The sequence below is a fragment of the Drosophila virilis genome, chromosome 4 (assembly GCF_030788295.1).
Source record: "Drosophila virilis strain 15010-1051.87 chromosome 4, Dvir_AGI_RSII-ME, whole genome shotgun sequence".
Lineage (NCBI taxonomy): Eukaryota > Metazoa > Arthropoda > Insecta > Diptera > Drosophilidae > Drosophila > Drosophila virilis.
In genome coordinates, this window is record NC_091546.1 from 18,722,015 (window position 1) to 18,739,617 (window position 17,603).

Sequence of the window (17,603 nt, forward strand, 5' to 3'; positions counted from 1 at the left end):
TCCGTAACTGGGGGCATTGCCGGCCACTCAACGGCTGCAGCAGATCTCGCGCTGTGTTATCAACGCATTCAAATCAACAGACAGCAGACAGCAGACAGCGAACAGGGGACAGCTCACCTGTAACAATGACATGTGTTGCTGTTGCTGTTGCTGTTGCTGTTGATGAGAGCGTTCCAAGTGTGCAATTTTGACCCCAGTGGCCGCAACCATTCCCTCCCATTCCCTCCCTCCCATCATTGGGCAAAGCAATAAAACAAAATGAGAAATGTTGTTGCAAACAAAAAGGCATAAGTGCTCTACTGGAAAGTTTCCAAATAGAAGATACCCTGTAGCCAGTCGCTTACTTAATTCATGATATATTTACACACTATGTAATAATCATTCTAGCAGTAATTCTCTTCTTCGACATGCTCGATCGAATATAGAATATATGAGAAAAGATATACATATGTTCCGTTTAGTCTGTCTTTATGTATTTATATATTGATTATATATTTACGCTTCAATATACCCGATTTTAGCTATTTACCTTGTGCATAGGATATACAAAATTCTGACACTGTCCGCCCTATTAGATTTAAACGTAATGATTAAACCATAGCCAGTGCGTGTGCAATCAATTTGTTGTTGTTGCCATCTGGAAAACTTTTAGCTGGCCAATCATTATCCTTGACCCACGGGTGCTGCAACAAACAATGTGTCATTTTAATAGGCTGACATTATTCACAGTTCTGTTTCTGTTCGCTTGTGTTGCTAATTAAAAACAGCATCGGAATTTTACAGCAGGTTTAATATGAGCAATGATATGAGTACATTTTGTTAAGTACTATCCAGTAACAAGCTTTTGTTTTGCATACCTCTCAAACTGATTAATATGGTTTAAAAAAGAATATCACGAAACGCGCAATTTTATACTATAGCTGTCACATATATATATATATATATATAAATATATATTATATATATATTAAGATTAAGATTTAAGATTTAATGATGATGAACGTAAAACACGGGTTTAAGTTTCTTACTTGAATTCTACGAATATCAGAAATTATTAGATTTATTTGAAGCATTATTACTACAAATGTTTCTTTTGACTTTTTTATCTTAATACAATATAATTACATTTTTCGCCCTTACTAAATTAATATTAATAATGGGTTTCAATTTTTAATATTTTATCCTAAAAATTTAAGATATTAAATTTATTATGTTGTTCTTAAAATAGTTTTTAATACGTTTCCTTTGGCTCTTTTAAATTGATCAAATTTAAACGTATTTTTCACTTTTCAATATAAGCATTAATAATCATGGGGTATAATATATTTACTTTGTGGCGAATTCATAGTTTAACGATAGCTTTTGGTTTAAGGTAGCTTAGTTAAGATATTTACTGTGAGAAAATGCTATATATGTTAATTTTGTTAAGACTAGATAAGCTTATATAATGTTTGGCCGACAATTTGCTGGTATACGAAAGGCATCGACTGACCAGATCTGTTGGGCAGGTCCTTTTAAGCCTCCTTGTTCTTTGCCTTCTTAGCAGGTTCCTTGTCAGGACGTTAGGTTGGGACTTTTGCAATGTGCCGTGTGCGAATATACCATTCGACTCCAGAAACTTTTCGAAAGGTCTTGGCCTGGATAATGCGAACTTTGTTTATGTGTGTTTTTGCGTCTGTCAACTTGGGGCCCATATCGCCACATAGGTGCAAGGCTTACCTTATAGATAAGGACCTTGTTTCGGAGTGAGAAGTGTGTTGTTGGATTTGAGTTGCCAGCTCAAACGCCTGAATTTGATTTTGACATGTTTGATTAATTAATTACTGGCAATTTTATTTTTAAACACTTTTTGAATACTTTCTTTTTATATATTTTTTGGCATTTTTTGCTTATGATAAATCGAGAAATCGAGCAGGCTTGAGGTGAAATTTTCCTTATTCACTTTTGATTTAAGAAGAAACTTTTACTGGCACAATGTATTAAAATTTCCAGCGTTTGTATTAAAATGCAATAGCTTTACGCTTAGTTGCGGTGTCTCTTTCACCTTTTTTTGTTGTTTTTTTTTTTTTTTTGATTAAAACCGACACCAAAATGGACACAATTTAAAATTTGGCTTCTTTTGCGGCGCCCTGTTCACCGGAAATTGCAGCAAAGCAGTTGACCCAACAAAACAAACGACGGGCAATAAAAAGAAAACAACAACAACAACAACAAAGACTGTATACAGCGTACCAATCAAAAGAGCAAACTCTAAGATAAATCTGCGCAATAACCAAACGAACAGCAACACCAAAAATAAAATACAATAAAACCAGCAAAAGGCGAACTTGTGTAGATATTGCAGAGACACAGAGCCGGGCCAGGCCAGGCATGTTGAAAACCATAACAAGCTGTGCGTGTGTGTGTGTGTGTGTGTGTGTAGTTGTAGCTTAAGATCAGCACAAGATGTGCGAAGGCTGACCAAATGACCATCATAATGATGATGATGATGATGATGATGATGATGATGAAAGAGCAACATACAAGCAAAAGTCAAAGGCTTTATGTGCGATATTACCGTAAGATAATGAATACTGTGGGGCGTTGGCTGTTTGGTGAAATCTCGTTGGCAGCACCTGACCCGAAAATGTTTCACATTGCCCACAGTTACAGTTAAACGCCATTTTTTCCGTTGAATTTGTGGTCGTTAAGCGGGCAAGCTAGCGAGCGAGCGAGACGGCAAATGCCAAAGCGCCCAGCATCAGCTTCAGCTTCAGCATCAGCTTCAGCTTCAGCTTGGAGCCCCCATTCAGTAGCTGCCGAAAAGTTTGTTGCTTTTGGACACAAAACTAATGTTGGCCTCAAAAATGAAACATGGCCACGCCTCGAGGGCGCAACGGTAAATGGCCCAAATGTTGTGTGTGTTTTTTATTGTTATTTTTTATTTTAAATGTGTTTCTTTTTTTTTTTTGTTTTTTTGTTGTTGTTTCTTTTGATCTGTCGAGTCGCAGCCACGTCGTGTATTTTGACCCATGGTTTATTCACCTGTCGTCATAGTCGCGTTGAAATTAAAAATTAAAATTGCAATAACTCTTTTGTTGCTGTTATTGCTCATACAGTAAGCAGTTGTTATTGTTGTTGCTTTGTTTTTTTTTTTTATCTTAATGAAACATTTTTAAATCGCTTTTAACAAACGTCGGGCTATTAAACCATACGCTATTTATAAAGCTCACACTCTCTCTCCACCCGAGCTCCGATTTAAATGCATTTAATTTTGAGGCATGTGAAAATTAATTACATTTAATTAGCTGCAGCGTCCCGCCTCCCAAAACCAACTTATACGTTCCTGCAACAAGGCACGGCCATACAAGTTGCCGTTTCATAGTCTCTTGTTGACGTTGTTGTTGTTTTTCTATATACCCTGTAATCATGAACAACATGTTTTGAAGATCAATTGACTTTATATGCTTCTCTTGCTGTGCGTATTCATACTACAGTTTCTACAGGGTATCGCTGCATCGTGCACCCTCTAAGACAACTCTCTTGCTATTTGATTTTTTTTTTATTATATGTGCTCTTTTTAATTGCCTTATAATTTAAATTTTCGTTCATCCGCAGCGATCATAAAATTGTCCGACTGCCTGTCCATGCAGTAGTCGAAAAGTAGCCGAGAAATCGCTTTAATGTGCCACCTGTTGATTGTCTACCGTTTGAGAATGAAACGTTTAAAGGTTAAATGAAACGTTTTTTTTTTTTTTTAATTGAATTTCAAACGAAATGTACTTAGGGCAGCCAACACTCAGCACAGTCAGTTGGCATTGCGATCGATGTTTATAAACAAATTAAACGGAAGCTCTGTGTGAATTTAGCTCGTTGCCGCACCCGACTAAACTAAAAAATTTGGCCTAGAGATCTGACCTGAAACTATTTAAGCGTCTTGGGTGTGCTCCAATTGGACAACAATTATGTGGTTAGCTGGGCAAATGAAACCGGCATAAGTTATCAGATCAACACAATTAAGGTCAGCCAACATATAAACGATAAACTACTGGTATTCATCAGCAACCAGTAAATCGGCTTTCAACAGAAACTATAAAGCTCCACACGCGCAGCCTTCAAAGAGATTCCTTTTTTACTTCACTTCACTTATTTTCCTTAAAGCTGGTTCAGTTTTTATCATGAAATTTCTAAGCCCCTTTTGTACATGCGCAGTTAAAATTGACTTCACATTTTACAAAGTAATATATTCTGTATATTAGTTCTATATATTCAAGCAATTCTTTAAAGCAAACAATCAACTTATGGGTTTAAAACTCTGATCTTAGATGTTGCAATTGCCTTTAGCTTTATTGGGTATGCCCTGTATATATCGTGCCTTCATTGATGCACAAACCAGAAGAGTCGATTTCACCCATTCAAAAAATTTGAATAACATTAAGCAAAGCATAATTTGAAAGAAGGAATTTGAGGTTGCTTATATTTAAAATACAAATACAATTACCAAAAGATGAGCATGTATAAGTATTTCAAGAGCCTTCCCGCTCTGCAAATGGTTTGTTTTAGTCGCAGCTTTAACCAGTTGCGAATTACAAGCTTCAAGCAAGAACTAAAGTTAAAATTGTTTTCCATTGACGATACTCTATATTCTTCTAAACCAACTTGAAGCTGCTCTTAACTTTTCTCGCAACCAAGAGCCATCGAAATACTCGCGACTTTATGCACTCTCTGCAAACATAACTCACACGGCTCGCACAGGCATAATTCGAAATCCCCGAAGTGCCAATGCGCTCATTTAATTAATTTAATTAACTAAAGGATTACACAACAACAAAACGACACCCAATGGGATGGCATGAAAATGGCTGATAAATTAAGGGGCTGGCGGAGGAGGGGGTGATTGCGACCGGGAAGACGTGCTGCGGTCTAATCAAGCGGCATGCAGGCAATGGCAACGCTTTGCTATGCAGTCCGCACGCTTTATAAAATAATGAGAGTGTATGCTGTGCGCCGGTGCGGGCAGTTGAGGCGAACAGCAGCGGCGGCGGTTGATTGTACCCGTAAGTGCCATATTGTCACCGTTTGATCAATCAAATTGCCGCCAATGCGGGCAAACTGTGCCACAACTGGAGCGCGTAAATGTAACTCAATCGCAAGCACATTGATGAGTAGCTGTCGCTCGATCGTTGCGTAACTTGTTCCGTGTCTTAGCCAAAGGCAATCGCAATTAGCCGTCTTTCGCTACAGGCCCAGGTCCAGGTCCAGGTCCAGGTCCAGGGCCTGGCTCCTCCGCTAATTGACAATATTTATGAACACGTACGCATTTTGTCGCCGCCTTAATTGGATCGTCATCGCCGTCGCCCACAGCTGGCCAATTATTTTCATCAAAATTGTTTACAATTTTCAGCGTGCGCGTTTCAAATGAAGATCTTAACTCAGCTAAACAGACGTTTTGGTTATACGAATGCCACACAAAATAATAATAACCAAGAGCAAAGAACAGTTATAATTGAGCATAAACGAATATTCAATACCCTTGCAGATCATTTTGTTAAATAAACTTCAACCAATTACTTAACGCTTCAAAATAGATAGTATTGGGAACTAAGCCAGTGCAATGCTAAAACGGAAATCAAATATTCTCCCTTCTTTTATTAATAAATTTAACTTAAACATAAACTAACAAATATTAAATAATAGTTAAGACAAATACCTTGAGACTAGTTTTCATAGCAAACACAAATATAACTTTCTCAACTTCGTACCGTAACTTGTCGCAAATTAAAAGTCTAGCTTCACAGCGTTACATATTTCATGGCAAAATCGAAATACCTCTGTTAGGGTAATCACGCACAATGTGAACTAAAATGTGTGTCATAAATTGTCGCTAGATGAGATTTCTACCATTTATAACTAGGACCGGGTCTTGACTTGCACTTACGACTGCGCGTATTTGCCTTTTCTTTAGCTTACTATTATTATTTTTATTATTACTATTATTTAGTTTTTTTTTGTTTTTTTTTTTTTTTGTGGCAATTTAATTCAATTTACTTTAATGACACATAAAAGCATTCTTGACGCTCGCTTTTAGACTTTAAGCCAAACAAGTTCCATTTTCTACGCAGCTTTTGAAAAGTCGTTTTCGAGTGGCAACAATTTCGGTGGGGACTGAGCAAAGGGGAATTTATTGTAAGTGGCTTATTAATTATATAGTTGCAAAAAAGTTGTATTTAAAAAACAATTGAGTACCCTCGTGATGTGCATTTAAATAAATTTTAGTTGTCGCGTTCTGAATTTAAAACTCATTTGAATGGGCTGGAAAAAACATGAACTATGCGGAAATTGAATCTTTTAAATATTAAAATCAATTAATATATTTATTAAATTAAATGAATTTTAAATGTTTTCTGACTTGAGAAATATCGAAAGGGCGATTAGAAGATAGAACCAAAAAATAGATCTTGCATTTTGTTAGCTTCTTTTATGCACATATATGATGTATTTCTTATTTTAGAGAAACGTTTAGACCTTTAAATATAAGCCATTTAGAATAGAATAGAGAGCGATTTGCTTTAAAAATAGAATCTCTATAACAGATTAGTGAAAGTTGGTTTAATCGGTTTAATAGAATTCAATGAAAATATTGTAAAGGAATGTGATTCAGTTAAAAAACAAACTAAATGGAATTCCCTCTATGAGAAAGTATATAAAATATAATATATAGTATTATATGATATATAATATATAATATGTAATATATACTGTAGATGCACCTATAACGCATCTTCAGTTGGTTGTTTCTATTGCGGTAAAAACTTTGACCTAAAATCCACAACGTAAAACGTTTAGATGTTCGTTAAAAAGCGTTTGAGGAATTTTTGGTATGCTGCTTAGCCTCTTTTACCGCTATGCAGTATAGGAAGTGCAACTGGCTAATGGCTGGCCCCACCGCAGCGCGTTTTATGTGTAGTTGGCAGTCGGCAAATGACAGTTAAATGTACGACAATATCTCATTGGATGTGGATTGTCATTTGTCAAAAGGTAGCATAAAGCAAAAATCGGCCAATTAGCGGCACAGTTAAACGTCAACATCCTCACGGCACAGCACAGCACATCCGGACTGGACTGGACCACAGATCGCCGCAGCTGAGATTCAACTGTGGCCAGTTGCCCAGCTGAGTGCGCCGGGCACATGTAACCAGTGACGGTTACATTTTCGCCATCAATCAAAGAGGCGACGGGCAGCGACTGGGGAGAACCCAAAGGTGGACCCGAACCGCAGCAAAATGCGGGCGCCTGCGCAAAAATGCGGAACACACAAAAACAAGCAGAAACACTTGGTTTTGCTGTACCGAATATTGAATACACTTACAGATAAATCAAACAATTACATTTTGATCTATTGATTGCATTTATCATTTCAGAGGTGCGAATATTACATCTTTTTTATGAGAACTTTTTTAACTGATTAATTGAACATTTTCCCATAACTGAACACAGGCTTTGGTAAAAAACTTGACCTATTTTCATCTTAAATATTCCTAATACTCTAATAAGAGAGCTGTTTTTACTCATAAAAAATAATTGAAAATTTCTGCAGGCCTTAGTCAAATTGTGGTTGGGTTTATTGCAAGTGTGAGCTAGTTTAAAAAAAAAAACCAGTTCAGTTTTAAACTGATTTCCAGCTTTACTTAAGATACCTTTAAAAAGGAGAAACCTTTTTGATCGATTGTTTCGAGTGACATGACAAGATTGCAATACCCTTTGCAAGGGTATTGAGAAAAAAGAAGTTTAAGGCATAAGAAAATGTTGATGACGACGATTTGTTGGACACGACGACGTCAGTAGCTGTCCTGGGGATGTCTCGAGACTTGGAACTGACTTGCGCAATTAGTTGTCAATTATCACATAGCTCGTGGCGAGCGGGATTGTTTTGCTGTAAAGTGCTAGCCGTGAAATTGGGTTTATTGATTTGCTAAATAGAGAAAAAAAAAAAAAAATGTTTACAATTGTCACGAGTCTTGAATTTATTTATTTATGTTTTACAGCCGCGCAGAGTGTCGTCTCACAATGTGCGCACTTTCGGCCCTATCGCCACCCACTCTGTCAGCCATTTTCATTAACATGGCCATAAAGGCTGGCCACAAAACGTATATTGTGTAGCAATATTTCATTTGATCGCAGAGGCTACCGTTTGTTGTCGCCACTCTCTCGGGCTAACATAGCCGATGGTCTGTTTGTGCACAAAGCGTTGGCATTGTTGTTGTCTGTTTTTCTTTTTTTTTTTTGGCTGCCCGAGTGACACCTAATTAACACCAAAGGCGAGTGCTGTGTTTTATGATTGCATTTATTTGACTTAGTTATTTGAAGATGAACAGCATGAGTAGCCGGAACTAAAGCTGTCAACTGGATTGAGCGTAAAATTCCATCGATTTTTTAAGCTTCTTTTTTTTGTTTTGGTTGTGTTGACCCTTTCAATTATGCATAGCTCGGGCGAGCTGTAAATGCTGTGGAATTGCGGTTGTTGTGGCTATAAAGCTTCCGGCAACATTTTGTGAGTTCCATTAGCTCAGATACATTATTGATGTTAGCTTTTCTATAGCTGAAAATATGAATTGGCATTAGCAACTGATAGGCAGCCCAATATCAATAATGCATCAGAGCTAAAGTAAAATTATAAAAAATGTGTAGAATGGTATGGAAGTGTCTTCTATCAAGGCTGTAAGCTGGCTTTGAATCCGACCAACTATTAAAGAAACATTTAACCACACCAATTTCTCCGAAAATGTTCAAGTTGGAACCATTTGTAAAGCTTTTGTTTAAAATAAACGGCAAGAAGAGTTCATTTTTGGCAAACCGAAGAATTCGATACTTTTGTAGTCAGTTTGCCTTGCGGCTTTGCTGATATATGAGTAATGTTGAGTTCAGTTTGATGAAAATAGAATACTTTGCCAACTTTATGGTATTTAATATATACCCGATCCCAGAATTATGAATTTTGAAAAGCTTTAAATCTCCTCTCCTCTTTTTATCTATGTACATCAAAGGGCATATTTTACATGGCTCTAGCTTTCTTAATTTTCAAAAGTCTTTTTATATATATAAATGTGATGGATAGAGAAAAAAAAGCCCAACAATTTACAATTGCAGAGACCTAAAAAGAAACCTACTAAGTATCAGAGTTATGTACGCAGTGTGTTGTCTTTTGAATTCCAGTAAACAGCAGCAGCAGCTGAGCCTTCCCATGATTGACATGAAAATGCTTAAAGTTTACCTTAAAACAATGATAGAAATGTTGCTTGGATGTGTTGCTCTGTGTTGGCGGTTGGAGGGGAGCACATGGAGCTGGCAACTAGTTCAAGTGAAGCTAAGCAACACCTGTCGTCCATTGTGGCGGCCTTTTGTTGTTTGGCTTGGCTCGGGTTGGCACTGTTCATTAAAAACTCGGCTTCTGTGTAAAACATTTTTTAATAAATATTATAAAATGGGAGCTGCACAAAAACCAAAATCGTTTACAAGAAAAACAATTAAGCCAAACAGACAACAGACAAATAAATACGAAAAAAAAAAAAAACAAAAATAACACACAGAGCTACGCAGTTAAAGACCCTAAAAAATGTCAACTGCCGCTCACCGCAGCCGGCAAACTGTTGGAGGCTGTGATTTTGTAGCTAAGTATCATGCCAGGGTGCCACATAGGCTACACAGATCTAGAAATCGCTCACAACTCGGGCCATCGTCGCTTGGCGGTCCCGACTCGACTCTTGCCGGCTGTCATAAAACAATTAAGTTTAATTTTGTCACCGTGCCCAGGCCCACAGCCAGAGCCATGGCTAAAAAGCACCCAGAGCCAGCGGCATGCCTCATGCAACACTGCGGCACAGTGGCAGGCAGCAGGCTCTCCGCGCTGCACGTAATTAACGCATGCTTTGTAGTTGTTGTTGTTTGCTATTGTTTTTGTTTTTTTTTTTTAGTTGTTTGTTTAATTGTGCACCTGTTGCCGCCTTTTGTGTCCAATGGTCCAGCAAATTGCATGCCAGGGATGTCAGTTTTTGGTGCAACAATTGTTTGGAAAATCGACTAATGGGCTTTTCCAGACAAAAAGCTAACGCAATATATTCATCTGGCTAACTGCGAAGAACTCAAGTATTTACAGGAATTTTACGCAACATAATTTTTTTTTTTACCAAGCTTAAGGCAATCGCATTTTTTGAGTTCTTATTCCTATTCTCGAGCTTATTGAATTCCTTTTTATTGTTTTTTTTTTTTTTATTCAATATATATTGTTTAATTTCATTTATTTATTATTGTTTTTAAAATTAATAAATAATTATTATTGGTAACTTTCTTCTCTCTATTCGATACTCTTTAATGTCTTCCATTCGTTTACTTACCCTAGTCAGCTTTATTCTTTTATCCTTTTCAATATCCTTTGGTAGACACCCGCTGCTGCTTAGAAATGAAAGAATCGATCGGAAAATAGGTTTCGCATTTTCATCAAGCTCAGCATTTACGAGCTCCACTATTCTCACAAGGCAAATGACAACAAGGGTATCAAATCTTCGGTTTGACAAAACATTTCCTTTATTATTCTTACTTTCTCGTTATAAAGCTAATAGATTTATACAATAGGACTGTAGCTTTGTCTACAGTTCTTTAAGCATACCACATTATACCCATTGAAAATTGGAAAAGGTTATATTGACTATATCCTAAGGTATGTAACAGGCTGTAAAAATCATCTTGCACTTCATCGAGAATATATTTTGTATATACTTATTTGATATACTCCTGATCAGCAGCAGCTGTCGAGTACTTTCTTCTGGCCCACCGTTCCTCTCTGGAAGAGTTCCATTTCAGAGTCTATAAATGTTGCCATCTTTTTAGTCCTCGCTTTATCAAATACAATGCAAATTTTTGTAAATTATATTATTAAGTTGTTTGCAATTGTCTTGTTAGAACATTTTATTATAAATATTTAATTTAGTGAACTGTTCGCACAGGCTCGTTCACCTATTTTCTCTGAGCTTATGCCGCATTTTCAACTAATTTTGGTTTGTGCTAGCATTTAAACTACTTATTAAAAACTCCCAGCTTGTGGTTTTTTCTTCGCCTTTTTTTATACACTTCCCAAGCATCATTAAAGACATATCCGTAGCGACAAGAGAAGCTACTGAGAAGCGCCTTTTGCTCTTTTTACGATCCTTTTACTGTCTTTTAGTACTCTTTTTTTTATCATTTGTTGATAATAATTATGGTCATTTGTGATAATTGTGGGCCATTGTGTCATGTCTTGAGGAACTGTTTTTTTCTCCACTGTCTTTTATTTTTCCACCACTCGCACTTTAATAATAATTGTCATTTAGATAATTAGTTAACTGGCCGCTTGGGATTGTGACTTGGCCGACGGTCGCCGGAGTTTATTAAATGAAAAGTTATGAAAAAAAAGGGGCGCTCTAAAGATTTATGAGCGCTGATTAGCAGACGTTTAGCTAAAGGAAAGAAAAAGTGAAAATCGGAAAATGAAGATCGCGGGGAAAATCCTTAACTGCGATCGTTAAAAAAATAAATGTTATGAATGAAAAATAGAAATTTTGGATTTTAATTGTGTGAAAATTGTGTCCAAACTGGGAATAGGCGCGATCCGGGGCTGAGCCGTGTATTACTCAGAATTGTCAAACGAACGAACGTCGACAACTTCCTGATGAATGGGCAATACGAAATACATAAATCGCCAAGAAATGGCCGTACATCTTATCGCGATTGAGCCACCCAAATAGTTGCCACACACACACACACACACACACACGCACACACACAGAACTCATAATTAAATTATGCAAATATCCGCGCTCTCCCAGGCGGCATCTTCAAAACGACAAGTAAGACAATAAACCAACACCAAGCAACGACGCTTAATGTGTAGTAGTCCCCCCCCCATGACAGGCGTATAACGCCCCGCCCGGGGAAGGGGAAGGAGGGGGGGGGGGTAGCTGTTAAGCAGCCACATCGTTAAATTTGATTGATTTTGCTCAGCAGCACCAGCAGCAGGCAGGAAGCCAAACAAACAGCTGGCAATGCTCAAATACACACGATCTTAATGTGAATGTAGCGCATTTAAATGTGGCGAACATTAAAACCGATTTCGAGTGTCGCAAAAGCGACAAAAGTTTTTGGATAGCGTTTTACCTTGGCTCATAAGTATTCAAGAGCTGCTGCCATGTCTCACAGCGGACAGCTGTTCATCAAGTGAGCTACACTACGAAAAAAAAACTCCACCTTGTCTGCTTTGTAATTGCCCAAACAATCTCGTTTTACTCAGCACCAGAAGATGTCTATACCAAAATGTTAAATATGCTTATTGAATATTATTATTATATTTTCTGTTCGGAAATCTGTCTTAAAATAAACATTTATTCCAATTTTTTAAAATATTTCATTATTAATGTAACTTTCCTTAAATGACAGAATTTCGTTCTTAAAAACAAGAACATATTTTCGTTGCTCAAAAAACTGTTTTATTTGACGACAATTTACTGAAATTTGGACAAGAATTCTCTTCTCAGTGTACGGAATCTATTTTCCAAATTGGATAAAGAGTGAAACATTTTTCAGCATTTTTCTCCATTATACTTATAAAATTGCTTTTTATTTGCAAAAATTAACTAATTGTTAATTTATTGTCTTTAAATCTAGGCAATCATTTTCGCCAGTGTTGTCTAAGGCTTACAAATTTGTATTTAATCGCTCATTTTCTGGCAAACAAGCAACAACAACAACTTGTATACTAAAAACCTTGTCTACGCCTCGACAACCGAAACAAACTTTGTATGTGGGGGATTTATGGGGCGCTCTATAAAATTTCTCAATAAGCAAACAAGATCCTAACTCGCACGCTAGCGCTCTCTCTCTCTCTCTCTCCCTCTCTCTCTGTCTCTACCTCTCTCTGTATTGCTAGCTCTGTCGCACGCGATTCCAATGAAATGTGTTTTTCAATAAAAATGGTCCATGCGATGCGATCGAATTTAAATTGAAAAATTTGATTTTAATTCTTGCCTTCTAAATGTGTTTTCATTAGCATAATTAACGTCGAATTAAACTTGGTATTAATTTTTGTTTCTCGAAATGTAAAAATAAAATAAATTACATTTTAACAGGCAAAGAAAGTTGACTTGCGTGTGGGTAGCTGTCGGAGAGGGGGGCTGGCGAGGGTTGGGAACCTGACAGCTATTCGTCAGATCGTTAAATTTTTTTAGTGTATTTGTTGTTGTTGTTGTTATTGTTGTGCTTGTTTTAAGTATGCATTAAAAGTCGGTTTGTGCTCGGTCCATTTGAGTGTGTTGTGTGTGTTTTTCTACACTTTCGTTCGGCTGGTTTTTTTGGATCGATCGGTTGGCCAACTCCGTCCGTCTGGGAGGGTGTTCCACTCTTGATTTATGCTTGTGGCTCATTTATATTGAAATTTGATATATTTAAGCACGCGGTTGATTTTGCGAAGCCGCCCGTTTGCCTCCATTCGGGCGTATTTTTTTTTGTTTGTTTTCGTATTTTATATTCGAATTAATTGAAATGATTGTGATCTACAACACGACTCGACGAGCATACTACACACATATCTACCTATATATAGTATATATATATATAATTTATTAATATCGCTTTGTTGGCCTGTATGTTAATGTTCACGTGTCTTTTGTCTGGCTTTGTGGCCAACTTATTTCAGCTGCGTATAAATTATACGGCCATACACAATAGTATAACACCTCCTAAGTGTTTCCGTAAGCGTTGACCAACAAACTTACAAACTAACTAACTAACTTTTAGCTTTTGTTTTATGGCAGCGTGGACAAAAACATTAAAAACAAATAGTAATATCGATTGCCTGACGTGTCGTAGGTGTTTTTGGGGAATTTGCATGGGTTTTAAGGAATGCAACTTTACGGTTTTGGGAAAGTAGCATCCATTTGAAGTTTTCCGCTAGAATGTCTTAACTAGAAGACTCTACTATCTAACAAATCAAGATCGTATATCACGCTTCTGACATTAGAGTTTGTGAAAAACAGTACGAGCAAAAAGGCAACGATTATTGTTGGGCTTAAACAAAAATGGAATATAATTTATGCATAGATTAATTCTATTTTATACATAATACTAATAATAATATAATACTTATGCTAAATACTAATATAATGCTAAAGGAATAATATTATATATAAAAATGCAACAAATTTAACTGGAAAAGCGGCTCAATAGAAAGTTTTTCTTTTCGGTTTCAAGCTTTACATCACAAGACTAAACTGAGCGTATGGCGTTTAATTCAACTTTTGGTACCTATTTTTAATGGAGTTTTTCAATTTCATTATTAATTTTATTAAGCGCTGGCATCGATCTGCACCTTCCGATCTCTATCAAGCGTCAGACTGTGAAAAATGGGAATTAAATGTTTTTTAGCTTATAATAACATTTACAATGATGGGATATTTACAATAAACGGGACTGGGGACAAATACTAATACTGTTGCGGATCTAAATGATTCTGGAGGCGCCTCTCTGTAATGGGGGCAGCCAGGACACTGACGACTGCGTTCGGATGTCTTAGCAGCTTATCGATCTAGCGGCTGCTGAAGAAATTGATCTGATCTCCGACCTTTGTTGGCGTCTTTTGTTACGTACCATGAAAAGCCGGTCGGACTGATCTAATTCGAGGGAGCTGGTTCAAATATCTATGTAAAATACAGTTAATATGGGTAGATATCAGTTTTCCACGGGTGGGAAAAGGGTTGCTCAGTTGGAGCAAACAACCAGGACTAGATAAGACTCTTGTATACCTGCTGGTCGGCCAAAATTAGAAGGTTATATAGAAAACATTCCTTTAATAATATTCATTAACAACTGAGAAGTCTTTCATTAAGCAAATGGCGCTCAATCAAAATCCTTTGCAAATCAACACATTCGTCAGGCTACACATTTAAAGCCCGAATGAAGCACAAGAGATTCAAAAAAAAGAGAAGAGAGAATCAAAGAAAAAAAAAAGAGAGGCAATAATAACTGGGAATGGGTGATCACCCGCTGACAGAAAATCACCTGGCAACGGCTGATCATTAACCGATAACACATGACATTAAAGGTTCAAACAAAGTGAAAGAGTTTAAACGCACACAAAATGTGATAAATGCCGACCACCCCATGGAACCACAACAACAATAACAACAACAACAACAACAACAGCAACGACAGCAACGACAGCGACAACAGGAATGACAATGACCACATCAAGTCGAACAGGTGAGGCGAAAAACGAGCGGAAAATTAATAGTGTGAACGAAGATCGGCAAGAAAATACGAAGACGAGAGCAACAGAGACAGAGACAAAAGGAGTGAGACACAAAGAGAGGGGGAGACGTTAAAGGGAGATGATAGCAGTAAGGCACACACACACATGGAGAAAAAAAAGCAACAGATATCAGCATCTCAGATAGGTATCAGCTTACATTGGAGCACCGTTGGTGTCCCCCCCCCCCCCCCTCTCATTACCCCTGCACACAGATGACGGTAGTGAGCAGCCGGAAATTTGTCAAAATGTCAACGGGTGAAACAGTTTTGTGGAGTGGAGAGTTTGGGAGCAGCAGACTCCATCAGACCCCAACAGACTCCAACAGACTTCAGTTTTTCAGCGCAGGCTCCGTCGGCTTCAGGCTTCAGTCTGAATCAAGCCACGTAGCTTTTGTAAAACAAACCATTAGCAGCTAATAAACATTAGTCATGCGACCAAAAAACAAGTAAGCGCGCTCCAGTCGTAGTTAGCCGACTAGCAGATGCCCTGCAATTTGTTTCGAACTGACTGACATACACTACGCATTTATTAGTACTTAAATAACAAATCTTTTTAATACTATACGTGAAATTTAATGGGATCGGAATGTACCTTAAAAGCCTTTAATTCAGGGAAAAATTTTGTTATGCATAGAAAATATGTCATCTTTTATCGTTATCGATCTGGCATCTCTTGTAAGAATTTACCAGCTTAATTTATAACTGATGGGCTAGATTCATTCGGATTGTGGATAACTTGTAGGTTTTGTTACATGGCTAAGTACCGATATTTGTCGACTACAATTGCAAAATGCTTGACTTATCGATATTTAGCAATTATATCGATCTGGCATCTCTCGTGCTTTCCCGTGCAACGGATCCATTCGGATTGTATATAACGTATGAGCTTCGCGCTGACGTTATCTGTCTCATACAATCGTTGCTCGGAAAATATCGATATTTATCGATTCGATTATTAAATGCCCGAGTAACTGATATTTCACAATAAACCAAATCGGGATTGCTACGGAAGAGCCGAACTTCGAAATTAATTTATAGATTTATAGATTACAAATGCTTGCACCGAGCAATATGCCCCTTTGATCATTTTGCAGGGTATCAAAAGTAAGGGGCTGGAGAACCTTAACTCGGCTCGATGATTTAGTGAGTGTAATTAAAATTTAAAGTTTCTTTCGCTCGCATATGTAAATGATCTGTGCGGAATTCCACGAAATAAATGAACAAGTTTTCTTCGCTTCACTTCTCTCTTCTCTCTTCTCTCTCTCTTTTTTTTTTTAATCTGTCCACTCTCTTGTAGTTTTCGTTTATAATTATAATTTATGCAGATCAGGCCGAGCCGCTTGTTGACAGCAGCGACCCCATCAATCAGTCTAGGATCGCCTTAGATAGGTCTATTGGCGGCACGGGCAAATGCTGATCTGCCACCGTTGTTTCCCCCGCTCTGCCGCTCTCCTCATGCGATATGGATCGCTTTGTAAGTGAGCCTGGACAAATCGTGCACAAGATAAGCTTACATTAGATTAAAGTGCTGGTAGCTTCACTCTAATTGGCTGTGCAATTGGATACTCACCTTACCCTCTCGCAGCTGCTGCCCCCGTTGTGACTCAGCGCCTTGTAGCTGTAAATGTGTATCACTTCATTTATAAATATACAGATATACATATTATATATATCGGTCGGTTCCTTGAATTTCCTGCTCGAGTCTGTGTCAACATTTTGTTGTACGTTCTTTGTACGGACGTCCTTTAGATTTATGCACCTTTCGATACCTACAAATCACGTTGGGCGTTTTGTTTTGCACATTTTTATGGGCGCTACTGATGCTATGCACCCAGCTCCAACTGGATATACGGTAATATGTACATATGTACTGCCGTTCGCTGAGCAACTTGCTAAAGTTGTCTAGTTGCTGGAATCACACGAGCTTAACAGTAGTCAGGGCATTGCCAGAGACTAAAAGATATTGCTGAAATATAAGATATAAGACTGATGCCAAGAAGAAATGGCAACGAATATAATATAATAAATAAAGCGAAAGAGGAACTATTGAATAAGAGAATTAGGAGATAAGTATCTACTTTCTACTATTTTAAAGACTTTCTATCGTACGGGAAATACATGGCTCAGAAAAAAAGTATCTAGTACGTCTGTCCGTCCTTCAGTCTATCCGTCTGTCTCTTTCGATGTGAACTAGTCTTTTAGCTTTATCGTCTTGTAAATTTTGTAGGCATTATATATGTCTAAATCAGCCGGATCTTGACCAAGCTCGGCATTTGCTATTTAAAGTGTGATGC

General features: G+C 37.5%; 1 protein-coding gene across 7 annotated transcripts in view; it reads left to right on the forward strand.

Annotated features, from left to right (window-relative positions):
* wwk (white walker) overlaps positions 1-17,603 on the forward strand; it is a 60,925-nt gene that overhangs the window by 39,072 nt on the left and 4,250 nt on the right. The gene's annotated exons all lie outside the window — the stretch shown is intronic.